General features: G+C 48.4%; 1 non-coding gene across 1 annotated transcript; it reads left to right on the top strand.

Moving 5' to 3' along the window:
- Positions 1 to 16632: 16632 nt before the first annotated feature.
- On the top strand, positions 16633 to 16714 carry TRNAL-AAG. The gene has a single exon. It is a non-coding gene; the product is annotated as a tRNA-Leu (tRNA).

Genomic DNA, 16714 nt, shown 5'->3' with positions numbered 1-16714 from the left:
AAGCTCCCCGGCTCAGTGGCAATGATTAGAGACCCAAAGGATGCCCTGGTAACCAGCGTGGGCTCAGGGGGATGGAATTTATCACACATGCCCACCCTGCTCTCCAGAACCCCAGCAGGAGAATATAGAGAAGGGGGAGCATTTCTCATCTGTATTCCCAGAAGAGCTGCCAGGACTCCTCTCTGACTGCGATTCGCTACCTGGAATGAGCCCTTGCTCTGTCACAGATCGCAGCTGGGATGATCGGGAGGGGAAAGGGTTTCTCCTGAGCGTGATTTTTCTGCTCTTAAGGGCATTGGTAGGGATCACTGCACAATCTGAAATGACCAACTTGGTTGCATCCCATCCCTGTGCAACTAAAATGTCACTGTTGATGCTACTGTGGTTGTGTTCCTGGCGGTTGGGATAATTTGCAGCATTTAGACGTGGCTCAGAGGTGAGCAGCAGGAAGGTCTGAGTTAGTGTGAAAATCACAGCTCTCCAATCAGGGACTCATGGCCCAATCTCCCATGTGACAGGTGGCGACAGTCCCAATGTTGCCTCTAATTTTTCCATCCATGTGCGGAATGGATTTTGTTATGGGCACCAATAGCAAGGTGATGTGTGGCTGTGCGCTAACAGTAGAAACCAAAAGCCTAGATATGATATGATATATATATTTAAAAGTTACCATAGGGATAATTACTCCAGCCTGGACAGGTTAGGCCTTTTAGAACTTACTACTCAAAGAATTCAGCGTATGCATAAGAGAGAAATACAATTATGAAATGCACAGAGCAGTCAAAAACTAAACCAACAGCCCTGTTGAATAAATGACAGAGAATATCTGTGTATTGCAGGAAGGGAGGAGAGGCACCTGAACACAAGTCGCCAGATGGGCGAGGCACTTGACTGACTCTTGGGCAGCTGAGCAGGCACGCAGCTTAGAGGGAACACGGGTCACCACTATACTTATGAGGTCAGGCCTGGCAGCTTCCCCAGGAGCTCCAGCTGGGAGGGAGTTGCTCTGGACTCTGCAGAGTGGTTTCAGGGTGAGACTATGGGAGTTTCTCTGATTTACAGGGGGCTTTGCCAGAGGGGAGACTATAGGTCACCTATTATGGGGTCTGAGCTGGGGCAGCAGCGAGGGACAAGATGGGGAATTTGTCACGTGATTAAAATGAAGCTGGAAAACCTCTCCCTGTGCTCCAGCAAAAGACTCTCCTCTATCTCTTAACTTCTCCTTCCATGAAAATCTCTTATCTCTCCCCTGACACTCAGAGACCCCTCACTCCCAGGCAGACTTTTAGCTTTTCTTTACCTTGAATTGGCCACCTACAAATATTTTTGCCACTAAAGTCATCAAGAACATTTACAGTGAGAGAAAGAAACAAATCAAAACCAAAAAAACACACACACACGATCTCCCCACCACACACAGTTTGAGTCTGACTTTTTGACTGAAATAACTAAGCAATAAAACGCAGCCCTCTATTGGCCCGAAAACAAACCCTGGCCTCCCACGCTGCAGGCAAGGCACCAGCCGCTGACCCACCAATGCTCTAGTCGCTCCTGTGTGACATTTCCAGCTGCCCAATACTGCTGCTACCCCAGGGGAAACATTGTTGACTGTAGTAAGCGTTTTTCTTAGCCTAGTTCTGTGTTTCTCTAGCAAAGGGCTGGGGATGGTCCTGTGGTCCAGGGATTGTCAAATCAAGGAACAGCCTGAGCATCCTTTCCCCGTCCCACCCTGCAGGTGGGGAGATTTTGAAATCACTGTTACTGTATCTAACTAAGTAACTAGCTGGTACTACACTAATCCTGCAAAAGATGCAGACACACCCAGCTCTGGTTGGCAAACTTAGGGAGACTCTGCTGCCAATCATGAAATAGGAGAAGCACGTTAACTTTAAACAGCTGCCCTTTCAATGCATCTGAAAGTTACAAAAGTAGAGTGATCTGCGTTAAAGGAAGACTGCCATTTATTATAGCCCCAGTTTATATTGCGTGCACAAAGAGAGGTTTGAATGCGTATCAGATAGTTTGATAAAACTCAGCTATTTTATTTTTTAACATGCTTGGGCCCATCTCCAGTAGAGTTTTCCATCCCACATTATGCCAGTTTTTGTACCAAATCAGCAAAAAGTCCTGTGGCACCTTACAGACTAACAGACGTATTGGAGCATGAGCTTTCGTGGGTGAATACCCACTTCGTCGGATGCATGTAGTGGAAGTAAGATCAACTAGTCCATTCCTCCCTCTATTCGCCCTCTGACCAGAAAGTTAGAACGAGGCAGAGTATCGTGCAGTTCTCACAATAGGAATAAATTAAAAACTGGGAGATGCCGACACAGCCTGTTCTGTAGCTGGTGGAGTTACACACTCGCTCTACTGCTGGTTCTGAACAGCAGAAGCTGATCAAAGACGACAAGCTCCTGTGGGAGCTATGGGCAGCTGCCATGTCACCTGGGAGGCGTTTCACAAAACACAGCACTTCCCCTCTGGAGAGAAACACTTCCCTCCTACGTCGCTGGACTCTCCGTGGGGCTGCCAAGCCTGAGGGATCTGGCTTTTTGGGAGGTCCATGGGGATTCTTAAAAGAGTCGTTGGGGGAGAGGAGTCAATGCCATGGCAATCTCTTCACTTCTTTCTCAGGAGCACTTGCTTGGCCCTGGTTTTGGGGTTGGCTTTGGCCTCACGCTCTCCTGTCTGGGTTTTAGGTAGGTGCAGGACCACTGCCTGGGGCTTGGCAACTTTGACCTTTTGGGGGCTTTTCTCTGCCGTTTTGGTCCCTGCTGCAGCCACCACTTTCTTAGAGCTATTCCTGGCCCTGGGCACGGTGGTCTTTCTGGGGATCCTGGCAGTTCAGAATAGCTTCTTGGTGGGTATTTTCCTGCTCAGAGCCACTGGATGCTTCTCATGCCTTGTCCTAGGGGCCCAGCGGCTGCTGGCTGAAGGTGGAGGGGCGAAGGTGCTGGTGGCCTCGGCCTGCACCAAGATGCCTTTGCTCATCGGCATCCAGCTTGATGTGATTCTTGTTCTGCGCATCACAGCTGTGGTGACCAAGGACCTGCCAAATGTGCATTCATATTATACCTTTGTTAAAACGATTACGACATAAACTAGAGACTTAATGAGACATTCCCCAGGGTACAACCTGGACCACTGAACTGCTGTGTTCCCCTAACGCTCCAGCCCACGGCTTTGCTGGCGAACAACAAACTCCTCCAGGCTCTTCTCACACAGCCACAAGCATGCAAAGTCACTCCCAGCTGAGTTACATGAATGCTGTCCCAGCCACTCATGACTTATAGAAAGGACGACATCCCCAAATTCTTAGTCCCAGCCTTGCCCCCCAGAACTGTGCATCTTGCTCAGGCTAGCAAACTACTGACCAAAGCAAACTGATAGTCCGTCAGTTCATCCAAGGAAATGCTCATGCCCCAGCCTTTCTTAATCTGAGTAGCGATTCCCCACACACGTCAACCAAAGCACGCTGCTTTAGACAGAATAAAAACAACTGTATTAACTGGGGAAAGATATAATCACTTCAAATCTCACTAATAAAGACATAAAAGTTGGAACTAATTACAAAGAAGTAAAAAGATAAAAACCGCAAGCTGATTCATAAGCTGTGCCAAGATAAATAGGTTTTGAAGGCAAAAAGGTTTATCTCACCCACAAATGTTCATCAGTTCATACTAACTGAAAATCCTTCCAACTAGCACCCCACCGCCACCAGGTCACTGATGCTCCTGAGGTCTTTCAAGCAATCCTGTTGCCCTGAGTAGAGATGGGGGAGGAGAGGTCATGTGGTGGTCACTGTCCCTTATTTTATACCCTCCTCCTGTCTTTGAGTATTACCCCCCCCCATCCCACAGAGTACAGCCAAAACAGTCCTGTCATGGTATAATTCCCCACTCTGAACCTTAGTGTCCAAAAGACAGGGTACCAGCATGAATTCCTCTAAGCTCAATTACCATCTTAGTACTTGTAGTGCTGCCACCAACCAGGAATTCCAGTGCCTGGTACAGTCTGGTCCCCCCAAAACCTTGCCAGGGGACCCCACAAGACCCAGTCCCTCTGGATCTTAACACAAGGACAGTAAACCCTTTCCCTCACCATTGCCTCTCCCGGGCTTCCCCTCCCTGGGTTACCCTGGAAGATCACTGTGATTCAAACTCCTTGAATCTTGAAACAGAGAGGAAAATCACCTTCCCCCCTCCTTCTCTCTCCCCCTCCCAGACTCTCCCTGAGAGAGACAGTAATCCTAACACCGAGAGAAATTAACCTTTCTCTCCCCCTTTCCTCCTTTCTCCCCACCAATTCCCTGGTGGATCCAGACCCAGTCCCCTGGGGTCTCACACCAGAATAAAAAAAACAATCAGGTTCTTAAACAAGAAAAGCTTTTAATTAAAGAAAGAAAAAAACAGTAAAAATTATCTTTGTAAATTTAAGATGGAATATGTTACAGGGTCTTTCAGCTATAGACACTGGGAATACCCTCCCAGCCTAAGCATACAAGTACAAATTAAAATCCTTCCAGTAAAATACAAATTTGAACTCCTTCCAGCCAAATACACATTTGCAAACAAAGAAAACAAACGTAAGCCTAACTCGCTTTATCTGCCTAGTACTTACTATTTTGAATCTATAAGAACCTGTATCAGGGAGATTGGAGAGAAACCTGGTTCCACGTCTGGTCACTCTCAGAACCCAGAGAGAACAACAACCAAACACTAACAGCACACACAAAAACTTCCCTTCCTCAAGATTTGAAAGTATCCTGTCCCCTGATTGGTCCTCTGGTCAGGTGACAGCCAGGCTCACTGATCTTGTTAACCCTTTCCAGGCAAAAGAGATATGAAGCACTTCTGTTCTATTAACTCTTACTTATCTGTTTATGACAGCTGGCCATTTGCAATGTTAATGTACTGCAGATGCTGTTCCGTGTTTTAATAGCATAACAAATCGAGATTGTCAAACAGGCTCAAACGCAACTGGCTCAAAGACTAGTAACAGAAGGGTAACACCACACGATGCAAAACGAAGATATACTTTACCACCCTTTGTACGTTGCAAAGAGCAGGCAATTTGGTCCCTTCTTCCATCCTGGTGCAAAGCAGACCGTGTTCACTGGCACAATTCCCATTCTTGTTCCTTTACTAGTGTGTGAGGCAAAGAAAGTTCTTTTGGGAGGGAAAGTCCTTTCCCATGAGTTCTGTTTTCCTAATTACTGATGGCATTTCTTTGATGGGCCTCAGTTTACCTAACTGAAGAGTAAAAGGGAATCTGTAACCCTGTCATTATTACTAATCACAGCTGTAACAGCAAACAATTCTTAAGTATCAGAGAGGTAGCCGTGTTAGTCTGGATCTGTAAAAGCAGCAAAGAATCCTGTGGCACCTTATAGACTAACAGACGTTTTGGAGCATGAGCTTTCGTGGGTGAATACCCACTTCGGATTTATCCGACGAAGGGGGTATTCACCCACGAAAGCTGATGCTCCAAAACGTCTGTTAGTCTATAAGGTGCCACGGGATTCTTTGCTGCTTAAACAATTCTTAATGAGTTAAAAACATCTTTCAATGGGTCACTAGTTCATCCTTTACAAAACCCCTTATCGATTCCCCAGTGCAAGCAGGCTCTGAATGAGCTCTCCCCTGACATCTACTGATGCGATGTGGGGGGAGGTTTCAGGAGCAGACCATGTTTACCTAGACACGCCTAGTCTCCCTAGGTGCTCAGCAGACAGAGCTGCTTTCCCCAAGTTATTCATTTTGGCACATTTGTGTTTGAATGCAAGATTAATAAAATGGTGTTGTGCTTATCGTAGGAGGAAAGGGCAGCAGAACTGTGCTTAGCCGGCCCTGATTCAGGGATTCACCCGAAACAGAGCCTCCCTTGCTAAACAAGTGGGGCTAGCTACCAAATCTTTTTTTAATGTGGCTGTAGATAGCGAACAAAATATTCAGGCCTAGGTAGCCCCTTCTCCACGCCACCCGAAAACTCTGCTGTCCCGGGGAGACTGGGCTATACCCTAGGAAGAGACACTACAGGCAGATATGAGAAGGTGCCTTCTGGTGAGCAGACAACTATCACACCCCCTAAACCTGGGTGGCAACTTTGGGAGAATTGCAGGGAGAGGTGACAGGAAGTGTCCTTTAGCAGCCCCGGCTGTCAGAGCACTGATTGCCCTAGAAGGGCCATAGGTCAGAGCCTGGTGGACTGGAAGAGCCTGGGCTCCCCTACCAACAAACCCCATATAATATGGTTTTACAAAAGATAGATTATGCCAGACCAGTGCGACGGACACATCAAGTGGGGTCCTGGAGGAATCAATTTGGGATCTGGTTCTGTTCAATACTTCATCTATGATTTAGATAATGGGGTACAGAGGACACATAAAGTTTGTGGACAATTCCAAGCTGGGAGGGGTTGCAAGTGCTTTGGAGGACAGGATTAAAATTTAAAATGCTCTGGCCAAACTGGAGAAATACTCTGAAGTAAATAGGATGAAACTCAATACAGAGAAATGCAAAGTACTCCGCTTAAGAAGGAACAATCAATTGCACGAATATAAAATACGAAATGATTGCCTAGGAAGGAGTACTGCGGAAAGGGGTCTGGGGTTCATAGTGGATCACAGGCTAAATATGAGTCAACAGTGTAGGACTGTTGCAAACAAAGCAGACGTTCTGCAGTGTATCAGCAGGGGCGCTGTAAGAAGGATACGAGCAGTAATTCTTCCGCTCCTGTCATGGTATAAATCCCCACTCTGAACCTTAGCATCCAAAAGAGGGGGTACCAGCATGAATCCCCCTAAGCTTAATTACCAGCTTAGATATTGTAGTGCTGCCACCAACCAGGACTTAGAGTGCCTGGTACACTCTGGTCCCCCAAAACCTTCTCAGAGGACCCCAAGACCCAGAGCCCCTGGATCTTACACAAGGAAAGATCACCCTCACCGTTGCCTCTCCCAAGCAAGTCTTAAAAAGAAAACTTTTAATAAAAGAAAGAAAAAAAAGTAAAAGTTGTCACTGTAATTTAGATGGTAAATGTTACAGGGTCTTTCAGCTTATAGACATTAGAGAGAAGCCTTCCCCCCAGCACAATGACACATTAAAATCATTCCAGCAAAATACACATTTGCAAATAGAGAAAACAATCAAAAAGACTAAACCACCTTCTACTGTTACTTACTATTTGAATAGAAAATTAAAGAGCCTGTAGGTACGTCTGGTTACCCTCTCAGAACCCAGAGAGAACAACAGACAAAAAAAAACACCACACACACACACAAAGACTTCCCTCTACCGAGATTTGAAAGTATCTTGTCTTTTGATTGGTCCTCTGGTCAAGTGGTCCAGATTCACTGCTTGTAACCCTTTACAGGTAAAAGAGACATTAACCCTTAACTATCTGTTTATGACAGCTCCACGCTGCACTGTTTAGGCCTGCACAGGAGGATTGTGGCCAGTTCTGGGTGCCACGTCTCAGGAAAGATGTGGAGAAATTGGGGAAAGTCCGGAGGAGGAGAAACAAAAATGATAAAAAGTTTAGAGCACATGACCTATGAGGAAAGATTTTTAAAAAGGGTTTGGTTTATGTAAGGGGACTGTTGGCCCCTTTCTACACCTCTGTTTGGGTGTTTTGATTGCTAGCTCTGAGTACCAAAAGAAAGGGATGGGTTGATGGGAAATGAGGACCCTGAGACTGACAGTCCCCTGGAATAATGGAGCGAGGTCAGTGCTCCAGGTCAGCCTGATCGACAGGGCGGGCAGGCTAATCAGGGAGTCCCATCCTCCAGGTAAGCTGGAATTGCCTGGGTCAGACAGCGTAGGGCTGAGTTAAGGAGAGAGCAGGGGCCAGAGCTGAGCTGGGAGCAGAGCCGTGCCAGATCCACACGGGCCAGAAAAGCAGCCCAGGAAGCAGATCAATGCTGGGAGCAGAGTCACAGAAGCAGTCCAGGGAGCAGACCTGTGCTGGGAGCAGAGCTGGAGCAAACCAGAGCAGCCCGAAAAGCAGCCCAGGGAGCTGGAGACAGAGCAGCAGTAGAAGCCGTGCTGAAGCAGAGCGGGGCTGGGGATGGAGCTGGGGCTGGGCTCGGACCTGGAGCAGTCCAGAGCTGGGTTGAGTGAGCAGCAGGGGAGAGCAAGCCAGTGCAGGGAGACGCGATGGAGGGGTGGGCGGTTGAACTGTCTCTGTGCAGCCAGGAAATCCGCGATGGACAAGTGGCGGGTGGGAAAGGGAGAGGTGAGTTAATTGGATCCTGTCCCTGTTTGTGCCACTTTCCGCTCGCCCCCTGATACAAATTCTCTCTAGTTCTGCCCTTTTTTTTCTTTCAGTATCTCACCTGAACGCTGGGATAGCTGCCCATAATGCACCACACCCAACACCGCTGCAAATGCTGCAAATGTGGCCACACTGCAGCGCTGGTAGATGTCAGTGTGGCCACACTGCAGCGCTTTTCCTACACAGCTGTACGAAGACAGCTGTAACTCCCAGCGCTGTACAGCTGCAAGTGTAGGCAAACCCACAGTATCTCACACGGAGCTATAAAATCCGGGGAGATTCCCCCTTTCCCCTCAAATGATCAGCTCTCTCCCCTCTCCTGATTTTTCCCCCGTTCTCTCCATAAATCTCAAATGTCAATTTAAAATCTCTCCGATGTGGAGGATTTTCCCACCCATTTTATCTACAGCGATTTGTCCTTGTTTAGATGGGAAATTGTTGCCCTGGGTCATTCCCCAGAACATGGCTGGCCATGGAGTGGGGATGGGCTGAGATGCCCGTTCTCTACCAGGGCAGGGAAGGGAGGAGCACGTGTCCACCATGGGGACTGCCCGGACCCCGGTTTCCCGATCCCAGTTGCTTCCTCCTAATTACCAACACAGTTGCCCCCAGCCATCAGTAACATGCCCATCCCCTGCTGCTGCCCCCTTCCCTCACCCAGAGAGCCTTCCAGATCCCCTTCCCTCTCCCTTGCCCTCTTAAATCAGCTCCTCAAAGGGCTCCCTTCTGCCCGTGTGAATGGTGGCAGAGGTGGGAACCATCACTTGGCCTGACATCCACAATCCAGTCAAACAGCCCCCCCCTTTTCTCAGAGTCCTAAACGTGGATATAAAATGTTTGCAAATGTTGCCCATTTCCTCTCTAGTCATTTATCAACTATTGATGTGAAATACACACAGATGTTTACCTCATATCAACAATTGATGTAAAATCCCTCAGATGTTCCACTTTGCTCTCTATAATTTGTCCTGGGTATACACTGTCCCCAGCAGGTTGTCCACCACCACACTAAGCAGTGGAGTTGGGTCAAGTGAGCATTGGCCTGCTAGGCCCAGGGTTGTGAGTTCAATCCCTGAGGGGGCCATTTGGGGATTGGCCCTGCTTTGAGCAGGGGGTTGGATTAGATGATCTCCTGAGGTCCCTTCCTACACTAATAATCTATGATACTCATGACTGAAGCCCTATTGCCGAGACTATAAGTGGCCCTACTTAGCAGGGGCAAAGAAGAATCATGTTCCTAGGAACCTCTCACAACCTTCTGCATGCTCTGTTGGCCACCCTCGAAGAGAGAACGGGTGAAAAACATCTCCTCTAGCAGGAACCGGGCAGATGGTTATTAACGACAATACACATGATTGATGCAGTTCCCAACACTCAATAACCAGACTCAAAAATCCAGAGGACAGCTTAGAAATCATGAGATGTTTAAAACTGCTACCTTTGGGAATAATGTTAGTTCTTTCTTGTTTTTCTTCTGGGACACTTGGGCCATGTTTTCTGCCCGAATTCAAAGGCTAAAAATGGAGTTTTAAACACAAATAAATGAAAGGGGAGATTTTTGTACCATCGTTGGGCTCCTAGATTGGGGCCCTGTTGTGCTGGGCACTGCAGAGACCCCGACCAAGAGTAGGGGCCCTGATTAAGAATATAAGAACGGCCATACTGGGTCAGACCAAAGGTCCATCCAGCACAGTATCCTGTTTGTCAACTGTGACCAATGCCAAGTGCCCCAGAGGGAGTGAACCTAACGTAATTTTCAAGTGATCTCTCTCCTGCCATCCTTCTCCATCCTCTGACAAACAGAGGCTAGGGACACCATTCCTTACCCATCCTGGCTAATAACTGTTAATGGACTTAACCTCCATTAATTTATCCAGTTCTCTTTTAAACCCTGTTGTAGTCCTGGCCTTCACAACCTCCTCAGGCAAGGAGTTCCACAGGTTGCCTGTGCCCTGTGTCCTTTTTTTTTGTTTTAAACCTGATGCCCATTAATTTCATTTGGTGTTCCCTAGTTCTTGTATTATGGGAACACGTAAATAACTTTTCCTTATTCACTTTCTCCACATCACTCATGATTTTATATACCTCTATCATATCCTCCTTAGTCTCCTGTTTTCCAGCCTGAAAAGTCCTAGCCTCTTTAATCTCTCCTCATATGGGAACCGTTCCAAACCCCTAATAATTTTAGTGGCCCTTCTCTGAACCTTTTCTAATGCCATTTTATCTTTTGTGAGAGGAGACCACATCTGCCAGGTGTTGTACAATTCATAATGAGAGAGAGAGCGAGCCCTTGCTCTCAAGAGCTCACAGGCGAAATAGACAAAGTGTGGGAGGCAGATCCCATTTTACAGATGGGGAAACTGAGGCCCGAAGCTATGATGCAATTTGTCCGTGTTTGCACAGAGAATAATGGGGCCAAACTGGGAACTGAATCCAAATTTTCTGAGTCAGAGCCAGGCCCTTAACCGCAAACCAACCATTGTCAGTTGCATGGCAGAAGCAGTGTGGGGCGCTCCAGGTGTTTCTGCTATTTCCACCTGCCTGTAAAGTCCAGCTTTCCCCAGCACAGTCACTTCAGTGCAATCGGGTCAGTGTTTCCATGGCTGTACAGCAAAGAGTCGCTCCCAGTTGCCCTTCTATCTGCAGCAGGGTTAGCCTGTTTCGATGGTTAATGAGGTGGATCTAGTTGTAGATAGAGAGGTAGGTGCTGATAGGGAGGCTGTCAACCACCATTTTTTTCCCTGGGGGAGCTCCAGCCACATGGCAGAAGGAGAAATACCAGGAGTTAATGCAGCCCGACCCTCCCAGCCTGGCTCCATGTCACATGTTCCCAGTGTCTCCGTGGAAGACAATTTGTGATATTGGGCACAGCGGTTCGAGGTCCTTTATTTCCCCTCAACATGGAGTGAACTCAGCTCTTGCCCCATCCCAGAGGCATTCCATGACATAACAATAGCAGCATAAAGCAGTCGGGGACTGAACATCTCGCTGCCAGGATGTACTGGATGTGCCCAGGCCCTCTCGGTTTGTCCTCTGTTTCTGTTGCAGAAGAGAAAGGTTCCACGGACTTTCACACTCTGCTTTGCACAAGGGACAGAGAAAGATCTTGCTGTTCATCCATCCGCGCAAAGAGAACTGTGCTTGTGTGTGCAAGAGAGGTGGGAAATGGCCCCTCTACACATCTGGGATTTAAAAATTGTCTTCCATGGAGACATGGGGAACTTTTGACATTGAGCCAGAATGGAGGGGGCGGTTTGCGCTGCGTTAACACGTGGTAAAAGTCATTTCTCAGCTGCATTCTCAGGAGAAGCCAGTAGCTGTCCTTGGCCAGACACCCAGGAGAGCAACCACGGCAGTTCTGCGGAGAGCTCTGGCTGCCAGGAGATCCAGCTAGGAGAGGGAGTGCTGGGGGCTCTGCAGTTTTGCAGTGGGGAGGAGGGCCAGACCAGTGGGGCTGTCTCAGGAGTCACAGATGGCTTGGCCAGTGGGGAGGTTCTAGGTCACATGTTGCCGGGGGCGGGGCGGGGGGGGTCACCAGGGACCACAGAATGTGAGGCTGGATAAAATGAAACTGCACCAAAATCTTTCCCCTTTGCTCCAGCTAAAGGCCCTACTTTGGCCTCTCCCCATTTCATTAAAATCTCCATCTCTATCCCGGCTCTCAGAAACCTCCCCTCCCCAGGGCCGCCTGGGTGGGGGCAAGTGGGGCAATTTGCCCCAGGCCCCGCAGGGGCCCCATGAGCCGCTGCAGGGTTTTGGCAGCACTTCAGCGGCTAGTCTTCCACTGGATCCGGGTCTTCGGGGCGGGTCCTTCAGTGCAGAGAAAGACTTGGAGAGAGTGAAGAATCCACCGCTAAAGTGCTGCCGAAGCCTCTGAGCCCCGCCTGGTGACTACAACCGCCACTACCGGGGGGTGGAGGGGAGCCGTAATCGGCAGCACTTCAGCTGCTCTACTGCCCTGGCTTCATTCTTCGGTGGCCCCACTCAATGAGGAATAGAACCCAGGAGTCCTGGTTCCCAGCCACTCCTGCTCTAACTCACTTAGACCCCACTCCACCCCCACAACCAGTACTAGAGCCCAGGAGTTCTGACTCGCAGCCTGAGGTCTAACCACTGGTCCCCACTGTCCCCACATTAGCAGGGTTAGAACCTAGGTGTTTTGACTCTTAGCTTCCCCCCCGTGGCTCTAACCTACTAGATCCCACTCCCTGTGACAAGGGAGGAGCTCAGAGAGCTGTCTCCTTGCCTCCCTGCCTGTGTTGCATTTGAAACTCACTCGGGTTTCCTTGGGCAGTTCTGAATCTTGCTCCCAGGAAGGGTGTAATTTTCGGTGCAGGTTCCAAATAACGCAATAACGCAGGGTCAAAATTCAAAATGATCTGGACAAATTGGAGAAATGGTCTGAGGTGAACCGGATGAAGTTCAATAAAGACAAATGCAAAGTGCTCCACTTAGGAAGGAACAATCAGTTTCACACATACAGAATGGGAAGAGACTGTCTAGGAAGGAGTATGGCAGAAGGAGATCTGGGGGTCATAGTGGACCACAAGCTAAATATGAGTCAACAGCGTGATACTGTTGCAAAAAAAGCAAACGTGATTCTGGGATGCATTAACAGGTGTGTTGTAAACAAGACACGAGAAGTCATTTTTCCGCTCTACTCTGTGCTGGTTAGGCCTCAACTGGAGTATTGTGTCCAGTTCTGGGCCCTGCATTTCAGGAGGGATGTGGAGAAATTGGAGAGGGTCCAGAGAAGAGCAACGAGAATGATTAAAGGTCTTGACAACGTGACCTATGAAGGAAGGCTGAAGGAATTGGGTTTGTTTAGTTTGGAAAAGAGAAGACTGAGAGGGGACATGATAGCAGTTTTCAGGTATCTAAAAGGGTGTCATCAGGAGGAGGGAGAAAACTTGTTCATCTTAGCCTCCAGTGATAGAACAAGAAGCAATGGGCTTAAACTGCAGCAAGGGAGATTCAGGTTGGACATCAGGAAAAAGTTCCTAACTGTCAGGGTAGTTAAACACTGGAATAGATTGCCTAGGGAAGTTGTGGAATCTCCATCTCTGGAGATATTTAAGAATAGGTTAGATAAATGTCTATCAGGGATGGTCTAGACAGTATTTGGTCCTGCCATGAGGGCAGGGGACTGGACTTGATGACCTCTCGAGGTCCCTTCCAGTCCTAGAGTCTATGAGTCTATAAACCAGCCAGAAGGAGCAGCACTGAAGTAATCATAGCAACATACTTCATTGAAAGAACAGGAGCACTTGTGGCACCTTAGATGGAAACATTTATCGATGACGTTGTCAATGAAAGGTCAGAATCTGATAGTGTCAGTGTCACACTGCGGTGGTTTTGAATTTGTCATCCAAACCTGGCCACCACCTAGCACGTGTTTTAACCTTTTCTTTTCTTACTGATGCTCCTTGTCAGAGAAGGGGAGAGAGGGAGTGAGCAATAGAAACAGAGACCTGGTGACTGAAGCAGACGTTTCTTTGCCCCTGGCTTGGCTCTGTCAGTTATGTGGGTACAAACTCTCCCAACACCCACTGTCTCTCCTGGCTTCAATGGGTAGGAAGAGCTCAGCTGTCAGTGGCATTGGGGAGTGTCACGGAGTGTGGGGGAGTCAGGGCCCTGCACCCCTCTTCCTGGGATTCACAGTGACTCTCAGCCAGCCGGTAAGACAGAAGGTTTATTGGACAATAGGAACACAGGCTACAGCACAGCTTGGAGGCACCACCAGGCCCCCTCAATCAAGTCCTTCTGGGGGTTCAGGGAGCTTAGACCCCAGCCTTGGGGTTCCCTGCGTTGTAACACCCAGAAACTAAAAGTCCTTTGTTCAGTCTCCCTAGGCAGACGGTGTGAATTCTCCCAACCCCCTTTCTGGTCCAGGTTACAGCAAAGGTAGATTTCCTCTCATCCCCAATGTAACCTCCCTGCAACATTCCCAAGTCAAGTCCGCCCTGCTCCCTGCTCCGTCACAGGGAGTTTGGGACATTCCCCATCTGGACCTTCAGTGCCCCTCACCCACTTTCTAAGAATAGAAGAACAGCTATACTGGGTCAGACCAAAAGTCCAGCTAGCCCGGTATCCTGTCTTCTGGCCCAGAAGGAAGTGATCCATCTCCTGTTGCCCATTCCCAGCTTCTGGCAAACAGAGGCTAGGGACACTTCAGAGCGTTGTTTTGCATCCCTGCCCATCCTGGCTAATAGCCATTGATGGACCTGTCCTCCATCAATTTATCTAGTTCTCTTTTGAACCCTGTTATAATCTTGGCCTTCACAACATCCCCTGGCAAGGAATTCGACAAGTTGACTGTATAGCGAGTGAAGAAATACTTCCTTTCGTATTTGTTTTAAACCTGCTGCCTATTGCTTTCATTGGGTAACAGTTCTTGTGTTATGAGGAGTAAATAACACTTCCATATTTACTTTCTCTACATCCGTCCTGATTTCATAGACCGCTGGCATATCCCTCCTTAGCCGTGAGAACATAAGAACGGCCACACTGGATCATACCAAAGGTCCATCTAGCCCAGACTCCTGTCCTCTGACAGTGGCCAATGGCAGGTGCCCACAAAGAGAATGAACAGAACAAGTTATCATCAAGTGATCCATGCTCTGTCACCCAATCCCAACTTCTGGCAAACAGAGGCTAGGGACACCATTCCTGTCCATCCTGGCTAATGGCCATTGGTGGACCTATGCTCCATGAACTTATCTAGTTCTTTTTTGAACCCTGTTATAGTATTGGCCTTTACGAACCCTCTGGCAAGGAGTTCCACAGGTTGACAGTGTGTTGCGTGAAAAAAATACTTTCTCGTGTTTGTTTTAAACCTGCTACCTATTAATTTCATTTGGTGGCCCCTTTTGCTTGTATTATGGGAAGGAGTAAATAATACTTCCTTATTTACTTTCTCCACACCACTCATGATTTTAGAGACCTCTAGCATATCCCCCTTTAGTTGCCTCTTTTCCAAGCTGAAAAGTCCCAGGCTTATTAATCTCTCTGCATACAGAAGCTGTTCCATACCCCTAATCATTTTTGTTGCCCTTTTCTGAACCTTTCTGCAATGCCAATATATCTTTTTTTGATCTGGGGTGATCACATCTGCACGCCGTATTCAAGGTGTGGGCGTCCCGTGGATGTATATAGAGGCAATAGGATATTTTCTGTCCTATTATCTATCCCTTTCTTAATGATTCCGGACTTTCTGTTCACTTTCTTGACTGCCACTGCTCATTGAGTGGATGATTTCAGAGAACTGTCCACAGTGACTCCAAATTCTCTTTATTGAGTGATAACAACTAATTTAGACCCCATCATGGTGTGTGTGTGTGTGTGTGTGTGTGTGTATAGTTATATTGTATGTATAGTCATCTCTTTTCCAAGTTGAACTATCCCAGGGTATGTCTTCACTACCGGCCGTATCGGCGGGTAGCAATCGATTTGCCTGTCGACTCCAGAACTCCACCAACGCGAATGGTGGTAGCGGAGTCGACAGGGGGAGCCGCGGACATCGATCCCGCACCGTGAGGACGGTAGGTAACTCGATCGAAGATACTTCGACTTCAGCTACGCTAGTCACGCAGCTGAAGTTGTGTATCTTAGATCGATCCCCCCCAGTGTAAACCAGCCCCCAGTCTTATTAATCTCACCTCATATGGACGCTGTTCCATGACCCTCAGCATTTTTTGTTACCCTTTTCTGTACCTTTCCCAATTCCAATATATCGTCTTTGAGATGGGGCGACCAGATCTGCATGTATAGTCAAGATAAAGATGTATGTAGCGAGGGGTGTGTGGCCTCCCTCCCAGACAGATGGAGGGACTGCTGCAAATGCTGTGGGGGTCTGGGCAGGGGCAGGAGGAGCTATGGGATGCTGGCTTTGGGAGGCGGGGGATCAGGGCTGGGGCAGAAGGCGGTATGGGGTGCTCGCGCTGGAAGGGGGGGCAGCAGGGTTCAGGGTGCAGGAGGGAGTATGGGATGCTGGCCCAGGGCTGGGGCAGGGGGGCTCAGGGTGCAGGAGGACGTATGGCGTGCTCTGGATTGATATAGAGTACCATGGATTGATATAGAGGCAATCGGATCTTTTCTGTCTTCTTAGCTATCCCTTTCCTGAGGGGGTCAGCATCCTGTTATCTTCCTAGCAACCTGACCTGTCTCCCCAGGTCCATTTCCCCAGGCTCCTGGAATCATCAGATTCTCTGCTGCATTTTTTGTGAGCAAGAAATTCTTTCTGTTACCAGAAACTCCCCTGAGCTGCTGAGGGCTGGGGGGGTCCCTCCTCCAGTTTACACCGTAGTGAAGACAAGTCCTCATAGGGAGAGGAGCAGGCAGGTGGTTCTCTTTTTAGCTGGTAGTGTGGCCGAGCGGTCTAAGGTGCTGGATTAAGGCTCCAGTCTCTTCGGAGACGTGGGTTCAAATCCCACCACTGCCA

This window comes from Gopherus evgoodei, unplaced genomic scaffold (genome assembly GCF_007399415.2).
Source record: "Gopherus evgoodei ecotype Sinaloan lineage unplaced genomic scaffold, rGopEvg1_v1.p scaffold_43_arrow_ctg1, whole genome shotgun sequence".
NCBI classification, from domain to species: Eukaryota; Metazoa; Chordata; order Testudines; family Testudinidae; genus Gopherus; species Gopherus evgoodei.
This window is presented reverse-complemented; position numbering and strand designations above follow the sequence as displayed.